We start from the raw sequence: 13,452 nt of genomic DNA on the forward strand, positions 1-13,452 counted from the left end.
AGTTTCACTCCATCGCCCAGGCTGGAGCGCAGTGGTGTGATCTTGTCTCGTAGCCTTGCCTCTTGGGCTCAAGCGATTATCCTGCCTCAGCCTCCTGAGTAGCTGGGATGAGTACAGGGATGAGCCATCATGCTCAACTAATTTTTGTATTTTTTACTAGAGGTGGGGTTTTGTCACTTTTGTCAGGCTGATCTTCAACTTTTAATCTCAAGGGATCTACCTGCCTTGGCCTCCCAAAGTGCTGGGTTATAGACATGAGCCACCAAACTGGGCCTAACTATCAATTTTTAAGTTGACTTTTGACTATAGAGCTCTTTTTTTTGTCTGTTTTGAGATGAAGTCTTACTCTTGTCACCCACGCTGGAGGGCAATTGTGCAATCTCGGCTCACTGCAATCTCTGTGTCCCAGGTTCAACCCATTCTCCTGACTCAGCCTCCCGAGTAGCTAGGATTACAGGTGCCCACCAGCAAACCTGGCTAATTTTTGTAGTTTTAGTAGAGACGGGGTTTCACCATGTTGGCCAGGCTGGTCTAAAACTCCTGACCTCAGGTAATCCTCCTGGACCTTTCCAAGTGCTGGGATTACAGGTGTGAGCCACTGCGCCCAGCATTTTGTTTTCTTTTTAAATAGACTTCATGAAAAGTCTTTTTATCAGATTTTGGTTGAGCAAGTACCAAACATTCCTATTCGTTGGCTTGTTGTTTCTCAAGTTTACAGCAAGAAAGATTTTGGAGATGGAGGCAAATTTATTTGTTACAGGTCTAGGATGATTACTTTTTAAAGGTGCTGGTAGTTGAAATGTTTTAATGAAATATTTTCTTCTTTCTGGGTATATGTTTCTAAATAACTTAACAAGAAACGGTGTAAACAAATAACAATAAAAGTCTCCTATTACATTCTAAATATAAAGAAGAATTTTAAATCAAAGATATTAATGAATAAAATGACTCAAAAGCAACACGAATAAACATACATGAGGCCAAAACCCAAAAGCCCTTTATAGCATCAAAGAGGAAGCAAAAATTTTGCAGCCTTTCCAAGATCTATACCCCTACCACAGACTACTTAAAGGAAACTTTCACTAGCTGCCAATAGTTGAAACCCACAACTATCTGGCAATTTTCTTGCAGGGTTTCAGCTTCTAAGCTGATCATGTACATAAAAATATTTGCCCAGCATTTCTGGTGCCGTACAGATGGAAAGTTAAAAGAGACAGTAGGTAAAATGAAAACAAAAGGTGTTCATGTAGATGGCAAGCATAACACACAATACCCCCTCAAAATCAAGAATTACATAAATAATCCAAAATAAATAGTTCAAATCAGAATAAGTAGTTCTAACAGAAATGTTTTGCTCCTAAGCTAGCAGTATGCACTGGGGAAAGGAATTTTGTGGTTGATCTAAAGAACTTTAACTCTGCCTCAAACCGGATCTTAGCTGAAATGTTGCTTGGCCGCTTGGATATAACATTTGGATATATCTCTGGATATAACATCTCCCAGACATAAGATTTACATCTCCAAGGAACTGCAAAAGGTCAGGGAAAGGGTGGAGTGCCTTTTATAAATCCTGTAGGGAAGTTAAGCACGCAGTTTGAACATAAAAATGTTCTGGAGGACTTAAACGGGAAGTTTCCAAAAACAAAATAAAACTTATAGCCTATATAGTGACAAGACAAAGAAAAGACCATCTTTAGGCTCCAAAAGGCCTGAAAATGTGGAAAGGTAAGTTTATGGGAAGAGTAAATCTGTCCCTCTATCCTCGATGCTTTTGTCTCTGAGCTGACAAGGAACATTAAGAGGCCTATCTTTAGATGGGAAGGCAGCCAGGAGGACAGTAAGACCTTGTCTTTGTAAATTGCTGTCCTACTATCAGGTAGGCAGAGTGAGTGGAAGAATATCCTCCTACATATTTTTTGAGACGGAGTCTCGCTGTGTCTGTCGCCCAGGCTGGAGGGCAGTGGCGCGATCTCGTTTCACTGCAAGCTTCGCCTCCCGGGTTCATGCCATTCTCCTGCCTCAGCCTCCCGAGTAGCTGGGATCACAGGTGCCCGCCACCACGCCCTAAAAAATTAGCCATTTTTTGTGTTTTTAGTAGATCTTCCTACTTTTTAACCTCCTCCAGCTCTGCACTCTTTAGGATTTTGATAAAGCTCCGATGAGTGGAGGAACACCAGGGTTCTTGCCTTACTTAGAATTAGGTAAGACAACACGGACACATGTGGAGTGATTTTAAGGAGTAGGGAGTTTAACAGGGAAGAAAGAAAGGGGAAGAAAAAAAGAAGCAGCTCCCTTGTACAGAGAGAGAGGTAGGGGGATCCAAAGCTGAGAGAGGAAACCCCGCTTTCAGGTAATGTTAGCCAGCTAAATTAGATGGCTGGAGGAGGCGGTGTCTGATTCGCACAAGGCTCAGGGTATTGGTTTGACCAGGCATGTCTTTCACGTAGCCCGAGAGAAAACTGGCCACCCTAGCCTTTTAAATGTGCAAATGCAGGGTGCCCTCGTGTTCCACACACCTGGAGAAATGTGGGGGTGGCTATGCTGCCAGGCACGTGTTGGGGAAAGAGCAAGAGGACAAAGGTGGGAATCGCCATGTTGAGTGAACCCAGTTTCTAACGCTGGCATTTGCATATTAAAGGTTGACAGCCTAGGTCTAAGACCCAGGGTTTTCATGCTAGACAAGAGCTGCGAAAAATCTTCCAAGGACCCCGTTTTTTCCTCTCTGCCTAAAATAATTTCTTAATAACGCTTACCACAATTTTAGACAGGAACATTTTTGTTTTCTTCACAGGCATCTTCCTAAATTAAGGGTGATGTAAATTTGAACTCAGCCTTGCTCAGTTGTTGTCATTAATTTTTTCACTTAGGCTTGGTATAGATATACAGATTTTCTCATTAATTTGGTTTGTTGGAAGGCAGATTTTTTTTTTTTTTTTTACCACAGGCCATCATTTTATAGAAAATGTTGCTCCTAACTATAAGGAGCATTGGTTCCAGGTGTTAGGTTCAGTCCTTTCCCATTGCAAAAAATCAAGGCCAACTCTCTCATTTATTTTTTTTTCTGGTTTTAAAACAAACTTTTTCCAATTGTGCATGCAAATAAATTACTTTGAGCATTTCAAAAGACCTTCATTTAGGCTGTAGCTGCTTATGACCATCCCAGGTTACGTGGGCTTATTTTTCCAGATATTATTGACGACACCCCGTTTTTGTTGTACATAAAACCAGCTGCTTTTATAAAAGAAGATTGCCCATCAAAAGAATACACAGATCTGGCCGAGTGCAGTGGCTCATACCTGTATCCCAGCACTTTGGGAGGCCAAGGAGGGCGGATCACAAGGTCAGGAGGTAGAGACCATCCTGGCTAACACAGTGAAACCCCATCTCAACTAAAAATACAAAAAAAAAAAAAAAAAAAAAAATTAGCCGGGTGTGGTGGAGGGCGCCTGTAGTCCCAGCTACTGGGGAGGCTGAGGCAGGAGAATGGCGTGAACCCGGGAGGCAGAGCTTGCAGTAATTGGAGATGGTGCCACTGCACTCCAGCCTGGGTGACAGAGTGGGACTCCGTCTCAAAAAAAAAAAAAAAAAAAAAAAAAAAAAAAAAAAAAGAATGCACAGAGCTTGATTTCCCATAACTTAGGAAGCTTTTGAAAGTGACCTAGGGCAGAAATGTGTTTGGGGTTGAACTGTGCTGCTTATGCAAGTCACTCAGCCAAGGTGTTACCCAAGAGTCATTAATTTGTCTTATACATCTTGGAATTTCTCATCCCCTTGCAGTGGCTGTGTTGCTAAGTTGCCAGGTGACCAACCCTAATATACACCTTCTGGCTATGCTGAAAGTCTCTGAAAGTCCTTTTTTTGCAAGGTCTCTGAGACTGCTACATATCATGGACAGCTGTCCAAACACCTCTGTAATACGTCTAGTCACTTAGAGCACCCAGTTGGATTTGGAGGGAGCAAGTGTCTCTTAACTCTGGAGTGAGAGAACTCATCTTCATGTACCTTTTGATTTGAAACTATCAGTAATTGGTTACAGATGAAAATGCAAGTCCACATTACAAACAGTAGGTCGCAGCTGCAATTTTAAATACAGACAATGTAATTTTGGGCCAAAAGAAGTGAAACCATTGGTGGTACACTGCCAATAGCCTGACACAGATTTCTTCCTGAAGACAATGGCAGAGAAGGCAGTTCTCTGTAGAGTTGTTTTCCTGCTGTGACCTGCGCTTCTGTTCTTGAGGCAGAGAAGGCTGTTTTGATTTCTGTTTTTGTTTTTTTTCTCCTGAAACTTGAAACTCCTATGCATGGCCAGAGATAGGCTAGATGAATTCTGCAAAGGGAGAGTTGGAAAGAACAGCTCAAACAGTTTAATCTCAACCAAGGGTACGGAGATTTGAATTGTGGAGGACTAACCCCTTACATTAGCAGAAGAATGTAAGGTCTTTTGCCTGCCTAGATGTTGGGTCCACAGTGCTGACTCCTGTATGAGTGTTGGATGGTCAGAGGAGTGGACTCTGAACCCTGCTTACTGTACTCTAAATATCAAACTAAAGGAAAAAGCTGAGGGATGAAACATACTTTGAAAATGTCTATTTGATACAAGATGTGGAAAAGTTGCTGGAAAACACAGAACATAGTAAACTTAGATAGGAGCACCAAAGTTTTGTTAACGTGGGTATGTGATAAGCAAATTTGTAAAGGCAAAAAGTGGACAGCAAGTGGCCTATAACAAAGTTGTTTGTTATGAATTGTCATTGGATTACAGAAATAGCATTGATTAGCAATTGGCTACATATTGTTAAGCTGTAGTTCATTGGTTGTAGTGTCCAATATGTGGCATTGGTTGATGGTTTTTTAGCTAATGTGTGGCCGTAATACTTGTAGCATCTATACAGCAAGCAGCTTCAAGAGATGACTACTTATCTTAAGGCGGGAAGTGGGATATGGGTGCTACCTATGGGAGGCTTGCATTCCTTAGATAAAAGTTTATTTTCTTAGTTTCTTGCATAGTTTCTCAGTCTAAGGTGGTCTTCCAGAGTTTGGGACTCCAGCGTTAAACACCAGACAGCCCCTGCCATGGGTCTTACCCTGTGCTTGTTTCCTCTCCATGAGGCCTTACCATGCTGTTTTTGCCTGTGGGTTTCTCCCTATTAGCGTTCATTGACTCTGTGATTGAGGTGTTCAAATGCTAGGTGCTCTAAGCACTTATGTAGATGTTTCATTGAGAGCCTACAAAGGCTGCACTAGCTGTACAGTATCATATGATGAAACTGACGCCAAGGGAGGTTGACTTAGTTGCCTCATTTCCCATAGCCAATGAGGGACAGCATGTCTTTGACTCCAGTGTTGAGCAGTGGTCCCTGCCTGTTCTTGATTCTACATTGGCTTGGTTTTCCAAGTTGCTTACACTCTACTTGACTCTTTCAGAGACACTAATGTGTCATACATTTGGTCTCTTTACATAATCTCATATTTCTTAGAGGTTTTGTTAATTTCTTTCTTTCTTTTTTTTCTCTGTTATTCTCTGACTGTCTTATTTCAGAAAAATACACTTCAAGCACTGAGAGTCTTTTCTCATCTTGGCCAGTTCTGCTGTTAATACGTGCAGTTGAATGATGAAATTCTTGTAAACGGTTTTTCAGCCCTATCAGGTTGGTTACGTTTTTTCGTATGCTAAGTATTTTGTCTGTCAGCTCCTGTTATCATTTATTTGTGATTCTTAGCTTCCTTTAATTGAGTTATGCATAGTCCTGCATCTCAATGATTTTGGTCTTTGTCTCTATTAGGAATTCTGTTCCTGTCATTTTAGTTATCTCCGCCTGGTTCAGATCCCTTGCTGGTTCCCAGCTTCCTCCCCACTTCAGCTCAGCTTCTGTGTTTTCCCTCCATGCACTCTCAGTGCCTTCCTCTGAAGACCTGGTAGGAGTGTGCCAGGCATCCTGGTACCAGACCAAACTAAGTGTTGGGCTGCTTATTCTCACAGTCCAATAAACAGATACAAATGAACTGGGAAAGGAGGGAGTTTATTTCTGTAATTGGGTACAGAGAGGAGGCCTGGAAAATATTGCCAGATCAACTCAAAATTAAGTTTTCCGGAGCTTATATACCTTCTCAGCTATATGTGTTTGTGTAAGTGTACATTCATCTAAAGACATAAGTGATTAATTTCTTCTAATCTGTAACTAAAGTCCAAACTTTGAAGACCCTTCTCAGGAGCTTCAGATTAAATTTATTCAATCTAGATGGATCCAGGTGCTGAGGTGATTACCCTTATCTTGTCTCCTGATAAATCATGGAGGCTTGGGGAGTTTTTTCAGATCTCCAATAAAACTTGTTTACTGAGGGCTGGGGAGTTTCTTCACACCAACAGTAAAAAGTGTTTAATTCTAAACTGGTCCCATTAAGAATTCCTTTGTTATCTTATCATGCTTCAAGGCCTAGGAAAAGCCTGGGCAAAACTCTTAGTGGGCTTTTGTTACATTCTAGGCTTTGGATAAGAGCACTTGCTCTTATTATTTAGCTTAACCACTCAGTGCTGAAACAGTTGTTACAGGGGCCTGTCTGTTCAGCTGTTAGTGACCTACTCTGCTAGCACTTGCTCTTATTATTTAGCTTAACCACTCAGTGCTGAAACAGTTGTTACAGGGGCCTGTCTGTTCAGCTGTTAGTGACCTACTCTGCTGCAATCTTGGTCCCTCAGTGGCAGCTGTTTCACTTGACTGCCTCTGTTTGTCCATCTTGCTTGAATCTTGCAGTAACTTTTGAAATCTAGAATTGTGAGTCTTCTTACTTCCCTCTCCTGTAGTGTTACATGTAATTTCACATCAATTATAAAATCAGATTACCAATTTATTGAAAGTAACTCTTGAAGTCTAGAATTGTGAATCTGTTAATAATGTTTGGTAATTTTCATACATTTTAAAATTTTTGTTTGATTTATTTCTAAATTTTTTATTCTTTTAATGGTGTTGTAAGGTGGATTGTTTCAGTTTCACTTTAGGATCTTTCATTGCATGTATATAGAAACACAATTGCTTTTTGTTTTTGAATTTTTATCCTACAATGTTGATGAACTGATTAATTTGCTCTAGTGATTGTTTGAGTACTTAGGATTTTCCATATGCAATATAATATTATTTGTAAACAGAAGAAGTTTTGCTGTTTTCTTTGCTGTCTGAAAGCCTTTTACTTCTTTTCTTGCCTTTTCCCTCTGCCGCCCAGAACTTACAGTACAATGTTGAATAGAAGCTGTGTAAGCAGTATTCCTGCCTTGTTCTTTATCTTTTGGAAAAGTATGCAGGCTTTCACTGTTAAGTGTGATGTTACTTGTGGGTTTTTGCAGATGTCTTTTATCAGTTTGAAGAAGTTTACTTCCATTCATATTTTTATCACAAATATTATTGGACTTTATCAGATCTTTTTCTCTCCTATCCTTGAGATAATCATGTGATTTTTGTGTTTTGTTCTATTGATGTGATGTGTAACATTAATATTTTTTGAATGTTTAGCCAAACTTGCTTGCCCAAGATAAATCTCTGTTTGTCATGGTGCTTAATATGTATGTTGCTGCATTCAGTTTGCTGATATTTTGTTGAATTTTTTTGTTTTTCATTCCATAGTTAACACACTGTACTGTAGTTTTCTTATGATTTTTTTTTTTTTTTTTTTGAGATGGAGTCTCCCTCTGTCACCAGGCTGGAGTGCACTGGCGCGATCTCGACTCACTGCAACCTCTCTGCCTCCTGGGTTCAAGCGATTTTCCTGCCTCAGCCTCCCAAGTGACTGGGACTACAGGCATGTGCCACCAAGACCGGCTAATTTGTTGTATTTTTTTTTTAGTAGAGATGGGGTTTCACTGTATTAGCCAGGACGGTCTTGATCTCCTGACCTCGTGATCTGCCCACCTTGGCCTCCCAAAGTGCTGGGATTACAGGCATGAGCCGCTGCGCCCAGCCCCTTTTATATTTTTGTATGGTTTTGACATCAGGGTAAATAAAAGGAATTGGAAAATGTTTCTTTTCTTTTTGCAGAGTTTATGCATAAGTTATTATTATCATCATTATTTACAGAGTGTTGCTCTGTTGCCCATGCTAGAGTGCAGTGGCATGATCTCGGCTCCCGGCAATATTCACCTCCTAGATTCAAGCAATTCTCCTGCCTCAGCCTCCTAAGTAGCTGGGATTAAAGGTGCTCACGACCACGCCTGGCAAATTTTTGTATTTTTAATAGAGATGGGGTTTTACCATGTTGGTAGGCTGGTCTCAAACTGCTGGCCTCAAGTGATCTGCTGCCTAGGCCTCTCAAAGTCTGGGATTACAGGCGTGAGCCGCTGCACTTGGCCAAATTCATATTAGTTCTTCATTGAAGATTCAGTAACATTCATGGATAAAACTTTCTGACCTTAGGATTTTTTCTTGTGGGCATTGAATCACTGTCCTCACTTGTTATAGGTCTAGTGAGATTCCTGTTTATTCTTGAATTAGTTTCAGTAGTTTGTTTCTAAGAATTCATCCACTTCATCTAAATAATCTAAACTTTTGATATACCCACAATGTTCATATTATTCGTTTATGTAAGGTTAGTAGTAATTCTTTTTCTTTTATTTCAGATTCTAGTAATTTTAGTGTTCTCTTTTTTTTAGTTAAACTAGCTAATGGCTTACCAATTTTGTTCCTCTTTTGAAAGAACCAGCTTTTGGTTTCATTAGGTTTCTTTATTGGTTTTCATTATCTATTTCCTCAATTTCCACTCTAATTTTTATTACTTCCTTTCTTCTGCATGCTTTTAGTTTATTCTGTTCCTTCTCCCCCCACTATCTTATAGTAGTAAATTCAATTGAATTGATTTTTTTCTTCTTTCTTAACAAAGGCAGTTACAAGTATAAATTTATATCTTTTATCATTACTTTTGCTGCATTGCATGAATCTGTGGTATGTTTTGTGTTTGTTTTAATTTATTTCAAAGTACTTTCTGATTTCTCTTTTGACTTCTTTTTGGAAGTCAATCCTGCAAACTTTTGGATTGTGTTTTAAATTTCTATATATTTGTGAATTTCCCCCAACTTTTCCCGTTACTGATTTCATTTCATTGTGTTTGGAGAACTCACGTTATGTTATTTCCATTTAACCTTACTTATGATTGCTTTGTGGCCTAGCTGTCATCTATCCCAGAGAATGCTTAAGGTATACATGCGAAGGATATATATTTAGTTGTTTTTTAGGATGGCATATGTGTGAATATAGTACAGTTGACTTACAGTGTTGTACCAGTCTTCTGTTTTCTTGTTGGTCCTATCTGTTATTGAAAGAGTGGTTTTGAAGTCTCCCATTATTATTGTTTAATTGTATAGTTCTGTCTTAAATTTTGCATTTTTACCTTATTTATTTTTGTGCTGTGTTAAGTGCATACGTGTTTATAATTATTATATTTTTCTTTGGGCTTCTCCAATTTCTTAACAATTTCGCCTGTTATATATAATGATGTTTTTGTTTTAGATGCCTTTTTTTGTCTCATATTAGTTATAGCCAGTTCATCTTTATTGTGGTTGCTATTTGCATGATACATATTTTTTTCATTATTTTACTTGAAGTATATATGTTTTTGAATTTAAATTGTGTCTCCTCTCTCATGTCTTTTGTTCATCTATTTTTGCTATTTTATTTTGTATTGAAATAATATTTTCTAATAAAGCATTTTAATTGTATTATTTTTCTTTCCTTTTTTTTGATTGCTTTGAAAGGCAGCATTTATTTATGTGGCTATGTTCTGAGAACTATGAAACAAATAATTTCATTATATTGTATCACAATTCATACCATTTGTCCTGTATTTATGATAGGAAAATATGACATGAAGCATGGTGTATACTTAATGTCTCATTTGTTTTACAAACTAAGAAGTGACAACGGAAATTAACCCCCAAAATTACAGACATTAGAGGTCTACTCTGCTGCTTATTGTCACATGGTAACTACTTGCGTAGAATCATATGGAGTTTTAAAATCTTTTATTTGTTTATTTATTATTATAGGGTACATGTGCACAACATGCAGGTTTGATACATAGGTATACATGTGCCATGTTGGTTTGTTGTACCCATGAACTCATCATTTATGTTAGGTATTTCTCCTAATGCTGTACCTTCCCCAGCCTCTGACCCTTGACAGGCCCCAGTGTGTGATGTTCTCTGCCCTGTGTCCAAGTGTTCTCATTGTTCAATTCCCACCTTTGAGTGAGAACATGCAGTGTTTGGCTTTCTGTCCTTGTGATAGTTTGCTGAGAATGATGGTTTCCAGCTTCATCCATGTCCCTGCAAAGGACATGAACTCATCCTTTTTAATGACTGCATAGTATTTCAGAGTGTGTGTGCCACATTTTCTTAATCCAGTCTATCATTGATGGACATTTGTGTTGGTTCCAAATCTTTGCTATTGTGAATAGTGCCACAATAAACATACGAGTACATGTGTCTTTATAGTAGCATGATTTATAATCATTTGGGTACATACACAGTAATGGGATTGCTGGGGCAAATGGTAATTCTAGTTCTAGATCCTTGAGGAATCACCACACTGTCTTCCACAGTGGTTGAACCAATTTACACTTCCACCAACTGCGTAAAAGCATTCCTGTTTCTCCACATCCTCTCCAGCATTAAAAAGTTTCCTGACTTTTTAATGACTGCCCTTCTAACTGGCATCAGATGGTATCTCATTGTGGTTTTGATTTGCATTTCTCTGATGACCAGTGATGATGAGCATTTTCTCATGTGTCTGTTGGCTGCATAAATGTCTTCTTCTGAGAAGTGTCTGTTCATATTCTTAACCCACTTTTTGATGGGGTTGTTTGCTTTTTCCTTGTAAATTTGTTTGGGTTCTTTGCAGATTCTGGGTATTAGTCCTTTGTCAGATGGGTGGATTGTAAAAATTTTCTCCCATTCTGTAGGTTGCCTGTTCACTCTGATGGTAGTTTCTTTTGCTGTGCAGAAGCTCTTTAGTTCAATTAGATCCCATTTGTCAATTTTGGCTTTTGTTGCCATTGCTTTTGCTGTTTTAGACATGAAGTTCTTGCCCAAGCCTATGTCCTGAATGGTATTGCCTAGGTTTTCTTCTAGGGTTTTTATGGTTTTAGGTCTAACATTTAAGTCTTTAATCCATCTTGAATTAATTTTTGTATAAGGTGGAAGGAAGGGATACAGTTTCAGTTTTCTACATATGGCTAGTCAGTTTTCTCAGCACCATTTATTAAATAGGGAATCCTTTCCCCATTGCTTGTTTTTCTCAGGTTTGTCAAAGATCAGATGGTTGTAGATATGTGGCATTATTTCTGAGGGCTCTGTTCTGTTCCATTGGTCTATATCTCTGTTTTGGTACCAGTACCATGCTGTTTTGGTTACTGCAGCCCTGTAGTATAGTTTGAAGTCAGGTAGCGTGATGCCTCTAGCTTTGTTCTTTTTGCTTAGGATTGACTTGGCAATGCGGGCTCTTTTTTGGTTCCATATGAACTTTAAAGTAGTTTTTTCCAATTCTGTGAAGAAAGTCATTGGTAGCTTGATGGGGATGGCATTGAATCTATAAATTACCTTGGGCAGTATGGCCATTTTCACAATATTGATTCTTCCTACCCATGAGCACAGAATATTCTTCCATTTGTTTGTGTCCTGTTTTATTTCATTGAGCAGTGGTTTGTAGTTCTCCTTGAATAGGTCCTTCACATCCCTTGTAAATTGGATTCCTAGGTATTTGATTCTCTTTGAAGCGATTATGAATGGGAGTTCACTCATGATTTGGCTCTCTGTCTGTTATTGGTGTATAAGAATGCTTGTGATTTTTGCACATTGATTTTGTATCCTGAGACTTTGCTGAAGTTGCTTATCAGCTTTAGGAGATTTTGGGCTGAGATGATGGGGTTTTCTAGAGATACAATCATGTCATCTGCAAACAGGGACAATTTGACTTCCTCTTTTCCTAATTGAATACCCTTTATTTCCTTCTGCTGCCTGATTGCCCTGGCCAGAACTTCCAACACTATGTTGAATAGGAGTGGTGAGAGAGGACAACCCTGTCTTGTGCCAGTTTTCAAAGGGAATGCTTCCAGTTTTTGCCCATTCAGTATGATATTGACTGTGGGTTTGTCATAGATAGCTCTTCCTATTTTGAGATATGTCCCATCAATACCTAATTTATTGAGATTTTTTATCATGAAGCGTTGTTGAATTTTGTGAAAGGCCTTTTCTGCATCTATTGAGAAAATCATGCGTTTTTGTCGTTGGTTCTGTTTATATGATGGATTATGTTTATTGATTTGCATATGTTGAACCAGCCTTGCATCCCAGGGGTGAAGCCCACTTGATCATGGTGGATAAGCTTTTGGATGTGCTGCTGGATTGCTTTGCCAGTATGTTATTGAGGATTTTTGCATTGATGTTCATCAGGGATATTGGTCTAAAATTCTCTTTTTTTTTGTTGCGTCTGTGCCAGGCTTTGGTATCAGGATGATGCTGGCCTTATAAAATGAGTTAGGGAGTATTCCTTCTTTTTCTATTGATTGGAATACTTTCAGAAGGAATGGTACCAGCTCCTCCTTTTACTTCTGGTAGAATTCGGCTGTGAATCCGTCTGGTCCTGGACTTGTTTTTGTTGGCAAGCTATTAATTATTGCCTCAATTTCAGAGCCTGTTATTGGTCTATTCAGAGATTCAATTTCATCCTGGTTTAGTCTTGGGAGGGTGTATTTGTGGAGGAATTTATCCGTTTCTTCTAGATTTTCTAGTTTATTTGCATAGACGTGTTTATAGTATTCTCTGATGGTAGTTTGTATTTCTGTGGAATCAGTGGTGGTATCCCCTTTATGATTTTTTATTGCATCCATTTGATTCTTCTCTCTTTTCTTCTTTACTAATCTTGCTAGCAGTCTATCAATTGTGTTGATCTTTTCAAAAAATCAGCTCCTGGGTTCATTGATTTTTTGAAGGGTTTTTTGTGTCTCTATCTCCTTCAGTTCTGCTCTGATCTTAGTTATTTCTTGCCTTCTGCCAGCTTTTGAATGTGTTTGCTCTTGCTTCTCTAGTTCTTTTAATTGTGATGTTAGGGTGTCAGTTTTAGATCTTTCCTGCTTTCTCTTGTGGGCATTTAGTGCTATAAATTTCCCTCTACATACTGCTTTAAATGTGTCCCAGAGATTCTTGTATGTTGTGTCTTTTTTCTCGTTGGTTTCAAAGAACATCTTTGTTTCTGCTTTCATTTCATTATGTACCCAGTAGTCATTCAGGAGCAGGTTGTTCAGTTTCCATGTAGTTGAGCAGTTTTGAGTGTTTCTTAGTCCTGAGTTCTAATTTGATTGCACTGTGGTCTGAGAGACAGTTTGCTGTAATTTGAGTTCTTTTACATTTGCTGAGGAGTGCTTTACTTCCAACTATGTGGTCAATTTTGGAATAGGTGTGGTGTGGTGCTG

This window comes from Gorilla gorilla, chromosome Y (assembly GCF_029281585.2).
Source record: "Gorilla gorilla gorilla isolate KB3781 chromosome Y, NHGRI_mGorGor1-v2.1_pri, whole genome shotgun sequence".
Lineage (NCBI taxonomy): Eukaryota > Metazoa > Chordata > Mammalia > Primates > Hominidae > Gorilla > Gorilla gorilla.